At 42.9% G+C, this 7,422-nt stretch overlaps 1 non-coding gene across 1 annotated transcript; it reads right to left on the bottom strand.

The window, feature by feature from the left end:
- Window positions 1-4,191: 4,191 nt before the first annotated feature.
- LOC141624486 (small nucleolar RNA R71) lies at window positions 4,192-4,298 on the bottom strand. The gene has a single exon (XR_012534292.1). It is a non-coding gene; the product is annotated as a small nucleolar RNA R71 (small nucleolar RNA).
- Between the last annotated feature and the right edge of the window lie 3,124 nt (window positions 4,299-7,422).

The raw sequence follows: 7,422 nt of genomic DNA, 5'->3' as shown, positions 1-7,422 counted from the left end.
CGCCGGATCCGCAGTGCCCTACAAAACACAATAACAGATCCTCAAGATCTAAAAACGTGAAATACAACACCAAACACACAAAAACAGCACACAAAACGTACCTGAGAAAGCCGAGCCTCCCTCGTAGCCAGGTCACCAGCAAGCGCCCTCCAGCGGTTAGCCATCCGCCACAAGTCCTGGTGACTAACAGTCGTCACCTACAAAACAAAATGTCCTTCAATACAATATAAGGCAAAGTATAATTGGGGAAAGCGTTCAAGTCAGGAACTCACCCTCAGAACGATCAACCTCCACGCCATGCCAGCATCGGTCACCTCGGTTGCCGCGGGCTCCGGTAAGCGTAACTGAAGCTCCTCGCCACCCGGCCCCTGAAAAATGGTCTCCGTCGCGAAAGCTGGGAGTTGAGTCCTCATCAGCGGGTCGACTCTCTACCATTTGGATCTACATCAAAGATGACAAACCCTCCTATCAAGAGAGGTAATGAAAACAAAAGAAAAGAGGAAAACATACCTCGATCGGGTACCAAGCAAGCCTCGACAACCGGAAGGTGTCGTAGTCAACGTCCCGCAACAACAGCTCCTCACCTCCCTGACCGTGAAGGTGCTCCTCAACCTCATCAGGGGTCGACTCCTGGAAAAACACCCTAGGCGAGTCAACCGGCACGACGAAAGTCTCGGTGAAGCACTGGCGAACTAAACGCTCGCCCAGGTACCAAACCGGCTCACTCGTCGTCTCCAAGTACAGACGCAGGGAGCTGCGAGGCCGCAAACGCTCCCTGATGGCAGCCGGTACACCCGTGTAGTGCTCCCATGGCCGCCCACCAAACTGCATTCAAAACAAAGCTTTTCAGCTAACTGGGCTTCATAAGCTACTTAATCATCCTATCTCTATCTACCTCTATAAAGGAGAAGGGGAAGAGAGCAAGAACTTACATCAGCAACTCGAAGCTTGTTCACGCGACACCTACAGTCCTCGTAAGTCGACTTAATAGACTTCTTCCGAGCCACCGTCTAACCCCTCACAGCAGGGTAAGCCGAGGGAACACCGTCTGTAGTCCCCGGACGCAGAGGGGTGAAGTAAGCATACAACCAAGCCTGTAATCAAACACGGCAAACACAAATCATCCAATTTCTCAAAAATTGCCAAAATCAAAATCAAAATAAAAAAAAACCACCACAAAAAACTCGTACCTCAAAGATGAGGCCGGGACCAACCAAAGCAGGAGCACTACCCGCTCCTACTGTCTCCAGACGCACCGCCGCGTGCAAGTACCGGGTGAAACTCGACAAAGCCGGCGTAACCCAGTCAAACCGAGCCAAAGTGTCAAGGTCGGTGAGGAGAGGAATCACCTTGGTCGACAAGCGCTCACCCTTGTCACCAAAGTACGTGGCACCCTGGAAGTACCACAACCACAGCCGCGCCTCCTTCGCGTCGGCCTCAACCTCTGCCTCCGGACTCGCCAATGGCGCCGGAGTAGCACCTGCCACCCTCCCAGTGAAGTGGTACTTTACATACGAACTCGCGATCAAGTACGGAGTAACGTCGGAATGCTCCGACAAAGCAGTATCGATCAAAGCAGTGACCGCAGGAGAAGACACTCTCTCTGGCGTCTCGGTAAACTCAATGGGCGACTCGCCACAGGGAAGACCGGATACCATGGCAAAGTCCTCTAATGTCACGCTAACCTCCCCGAACTCCATGTGGAACGACGACGTCGTATCCCTGATGTAACCATAATTAGCGCATATTTAGCCCCTGAATTAGCCTTGTTCCCATGCTTTTTAGTGCATATTTGGGTCATTTATTGTCTTTAGTTCTTTGTTTTGCATATTCTATTAGATTTTGATCCCTTGGTAGGAAAGGAGTGCAAATCTTGCATTTTCATGGCAAAACGAGACTAAATTGATTGAATTTAATGACCAAGCATAAAGGAGAGACAAGATTAGAAGGCCTTTGTACATATTATAGTAGATGAGCAATGTTGAGAAAGGATCCTTGAGTCCCCAAGGAAATCCCCAAGGATTTTGTGAAGAAAAGGGAAGAAAAGAAGAAGAAATGTTGCTGAGGTACGATCCGTGCGGTTTCTCCACAATCCGCCCGTCCTCCACTAGCACAATCCATGCGTTTTTCTCCAAAGACGCCCGGGTTATCAGCCACCAGAATCCGCCCGGATTCCTCCAAATACGCCCGTGTTCCACCGCAAGAATCCGCCCGTCCCGACTCCAAAACGCACGGATTCCAGTACAGCGAAATTTCGTCTTCTCCAAGCTACAAAGAAAGAAGCCCTTCCTTCGAAAAATACCGGCTCCTCCCTACTCAATCTAAAAAGTGTAATTACTAGTTTAGCCTTTAGTTAACCCTAATGCATACACCTAATTTCCACTATAAATACCCCATTAGTCTAATTAGAAGAGCATGTTCTTCTTAGCAATAATTAGAGTAGTTAATATCAATTAAATCTCTCTTTAGTATTGTAATCAACAATTAATCAAGTTCTAATACAAGTTTTATTTCCTTAATCTCTCTTTTGTTCATCCTTTATTTTGGGTAATTGAAGATTATTTGGGTTATTATTGGGAGATTGACAACCTCTCAATCAAGCATCAAGTTCTTCTTTTATTCTTTGCTTTATTATTGGAATCATTAGTAGGTATAATTCTCTTAATCCCTCTTTAATTATTGTTAATTACTTTCATTTATTCATCATGTTTCATTTTGTTGGTATGATTGACAACTTTGCTAGCATGATCAACATGATAATGAGTGAGTAGTGACCTAGCTAGGGTTAATGGGTAATTAGGGGAAACCAACATGGGGAATGATTCATGCTTAAATAATATGCTTTCATGGTTTATTTGCTTGCTTGTTTTGATCTCAACTCATGCATATGTTATGTTTGATGAAATGTGAGCCTCTGAATCCTTGCATTTTTTACCCATCACCTATCTTTTCAATGAGACTTGTAAGACATAAACCAACTCGAGTCTCATTAGACCATGCATGTTGTTGAGTAGGGAAGACTAAGTCGACTTGTAGGTGTTATACAATCTAATTGATTCGGCTCCGGGACCCAAACTTTCCTAGGATTGTAAGATATAACCCAACTCAATCCATCACAACAATAATTGCTTGCTTATAATTTGAGAACATGTTTGTATGATCAATTCCCATGATTCCCCTATGACCCCATGACACCCTAGTGCTTTTTATCAATTGTTTACAACCCTTTTAATTCATCTTACTTATTTACTTTCTTTGCTATTTAGTTTAGTGACCTTCTACATCAACCCAAATTGTGACACCTCTAAGACACCACTAGTTTCAATAGAAATCTCATCTCAATTCCCGTCCTTTGGGATCCGACCTTTACTTGCCTCTTTACTAATTGTAGAGTTGTTTGTGAAGCTATAAATTGTGTTTTGATTCGGACGTGACCCAACGACAACACCTATTCAATTGTGAACACGAAACGGACCGATCAAAAATGGCGCCGTTGCCGGGGACGTTGTTTACTTGATTTAGATTTTCTTTTGTTGTTATTAGTTGTGTCTTTCTTTGCCTTGGGGAAGTAAAACTCCTCAAGGTTTGTTCTAATTATTTTTGAGTTGTTTGATATTTTGCATGTCTAGAAGGTCACAAGGTGATTTGTTACCTTTTGACCGTGAAATTGAAAGAACCTTGACAAACAATAGGAGATTTGCTAGGAGGAATTTGAGAGGTATTAGTGAGGTTGTTCAACCAACTATTGAGTTCATCAACCCTTTTGCAAAAGAAGGTGAGGAGAACCCATCACAAAATACCACCCAAAATCAACCTACAATGCCTAAGTTTACATCGCATTCTGTACCCACCGAGGAGAACCTACCCAATGGTACTCCCACACCACAACATCTAACCGGAAATTTTATTGCCAAATCCGCCTTTATCCAATTAGTCGAAAGGAGCCAATTTGGGGGGATGCCTAGTGAAGACCCTCATTCTCATATGGAAACTTTTTGTGACTATTGTGATGCGATTTCTCAAACCGGTGTGACTCAAGACCAAATTCGATGGGTCTTATTTCCTTTTTCTCTAATCGGCACCGCGAAACAATGGTTGAAGGGCCTTGATAAGGCCACTCTCGGAATAGATTCTTGGAAGAAGTTGGCTCTAGCTTTCTACAAAAAGTTCTACCCACCGGAAAAGACTAACATGCTAAGAGCTCAAATTATGGGTTTTAAGCAAAGGGATGAAGAATCTTTGTATGAAGCTTGGGAGCGGTTTAAGGGAATTTGTCGCTCATGTCCTCACCATGGACTTAGCGAATGGTTCTTGGTACAACAATTTTGGAACGGTTTATATGAAGATTCAAGGAACATTCTCAACATGGGATCAAATGGAATGTTCGCCGAAGTTGATGACAATCAAACATGGAACAAGATTGAGGAAATGGCGGTCCATAACTCACAATATAGTAGACCTCGCAAGGCTACTAGAGGAGGAAGGCATGAAGTGGACTCCGTTACTCAATTGGGTGCTCAACTTAGTGCTCACATTGACACAATCAATTTGAAGTTTGAACAAGCTATGGCTAGACTTGAAGAAGCCTCAAAATCACCAAAGCATCATGTTAATGCCATGACGGCATCCTCATCAATCCCAAGTGGGATATGTGAGAATTGTGGAACTTTGGGACACGACCAAAGTGAATGTAGGGGAACAAATGAACAAGTAAATGTTTTCCAAGCATACAAGAGTGGTACCCCTTATTCCAATTATTACAATGAAAACACCAAATTCCATCCAAATCTCTCATACAAAAGCCAAAATGTTCAAAACCCTCAAACAACTTACACCCCACCTCCCATGAGAAACCAAAATCAAAGACCCTTTTACAACCAAAACCAAGGTTACCATAATCAAAATCCATACAATCACCAAAATGACCAAGGTTTTGATGTTCAAAAAGCGGTCCTCCAAATGCAAAAGAATCAACAAGAGTTTTTCACTCAAATGCAAAAAGATAGTCAAGCAAAGGAAACCACCATCAACAACATTCTAGCTCACACCAAGATGTTGGAAACACAATTGACTCAACTAGCATCTTCAAGCTCACAAAGACAAAAGGGGCAATTAGCACCTCAAATTAATCCCCCAAGACATGAAACGGTTAGTGCCATTCACTTGAGAAGTGGTACAAGGTATGAAGCACCGAAGAAACAAGTTGAGGATGAAGTTGTGGAAGCTAGTGATAAGGAAGAAATTGTGCAAAACTCTAAAGATGGAGAATCATCAAAAGAAGAAATTTCAAAGAAAAATGAAGACAAGGTCAAGGAGAAGGAGCCCATTGTGATTAGACTTCCTTTTCCAAGTCGTCAAGCCAAGCCCAAATTTGATGACCAACTTGGAAATTTTATGGAAATTGTGAAGAATTTGGAACTCTCAATTCCTTTCACGGAATTAATCAATCACGTGCCGGCCTATGCGAAATATATGAAAGACATCCTCACAAAGAAGAAGTCGATCCGGAAACTTGAGACTATCGCCATCACTAAGGTGAGTAGTGCAATACTTCAAGGGAGTTCACCTCCAAAACTAAAGGATCCGGGAAGCTTCTCAATACTGTGTACCATTGGCGACACCACGATCAACAAAGCCTTATGTGATCTAGGGGCTAGTGTGAGTGTTATGCCGTACTCGGTAAGTAAAAGTTTGGGGATGGGAGAGCTTAAATGGACCAATATCACACTCCAAATGGCCGATAGATCGACGAAGACACCATTAGGGATATGGGAAGATGTCCCCGTGCGAATTGGGAAGTTTTTCATCCCGGTGGACTTTGTCATTGTTGATATGGAGGAAGACTCCAACATTCCAATCATTCTTGGAAGACCCTTCTTACACACCTCGGGTGCGGTGATTGATGTAAAACATGGTGAGCTCACTCCAGAAGTGGGAGATGAGAGTATAACTTTTAATCTTGACAAGACTATGAGAGCTCCCCGTTTACATGAACCGTGTTTTATGATCGATCATTATAGTCGGAAGGATGAAAGGATGAAGTCGGAACTCCAATGGAAGAAGAAAATTGAAGATGCTCCATTCAAAGAGCAAGTGAATTGTGACAAAGAGAACTTGCCAAGCTCATCAAAGACAAGCAATGAAGAAGATGGCCTCATTGGCCAAGAAAAGGAAATGGGAAAGTTGTCTCCATCAAATCAAGAGTTTTTCAATGATCAACTTAATGAAGTTTGTGGTCTTTGGGACGACGAATTTGAAGGGATTTTTAATCCCTACATTGGTAATGCCATCGATCAAGACCGACAACAAGAGCCAAGGTTTATTGAAGACCTCTACCATGATAATGAACAAGCTTTTGATTACTTTTTCAAGGTGTTGAGCAACATCAACAACACCTTGAACATGCCCCCTTGACATCTCATCAAGAATGAGAGTTTGGTGGAGTCCTCCCTAAACCGCCATTTGTAAATATTTCTAACTCCCTAACTTGCATTTCAATTCTTGTATTGCATTTTTGTTATTTTTGGATTTTTATACTTTGATCAAGATAATTATCATGTTTGAGAGACGTGAGGGAGGGATTAATAATTTCAATTAATGTGTAGTGCTTTAGCTTAGTGTGGGGATGACAATTACCTAGGCTATCCATGCCTTAGTAGTGCCCCCACGATGAAGAACACGAGATATGAAGAAGAATGGAAGAATAACAAGAGATATGCGTTGTACACGGATGAAACTGAATCCGGGTACAAAGGGGTCGAATCCAAGCGGATTCAGGAGAATCCGCCCATTTTCAAGCAATCCGGGCGTGTTGGGTAGAAGACGCACGTCCTGAAATGAGCTGAAGTTTTGAAATTTTTTACTGTCAGCGAATTCGGGCGTCCTACATCCTAATCCGCCCGTCTTCAAAAAGCCGCCCGTCCTGAAAGGAAGACGCCCGTCTTCTTGGCTGAGGAAAACAAGAAAAATTCCTGGACTGAAATCCGCCCGTCTTCTACAGAAGACACCCGTCCCGTGTTTGCAAATCCGAGCGTCTTCCCTTAAAGACGCCCGTCTTTAGGCGAGTTTTTCCCAACCCAGAAAAGGCAGAATCCGCCCGTCCCGAGCAGAAACCGCACGGATTGCCCCTACAGTTCGAATTTTTTCGGGCTTTATAAAACCCCTCCCACATTCATTTCTTCATTCCTTCATTCATAACACTATTCAAAACCCTCAAAACCCTCAAAACCCTCATCCTCTCCATCACAAAAACAAAATTCCTCAACTACATTCACCAAAATCAAATCAAAACATCCTTTTAATAACAAATCAATCACTCCTTTTTCAATAAAAATCAAAACCAAGCACAAAATCTTCAACCTTTGAGTCGATTTTTGAATTCATAAAGGCAAAGCCTATCATCTTTAAATCGATTTGGGTTCA

Source organism: Silene latifolia, chromosome X (assembly GCF_048544455.1).
Source record: "Silene latifolia isolate original U9 population chromosome X, ASM4854445v1, whole genome shotgun sequence".
In the NCBI taxonomy this organism is placed as follows: Eukaryota; Viridiplantae; Streptophyta; class Magnoliopsida; order Caryophyllales; family Caryophyllaceae; genus Silene; species Silene latifolia.
The sequence above is the reverse complement of the archived record's forward strand: the minus strand, read 5'-3'. Positions and strand labels throughout refer to the sequence as shown.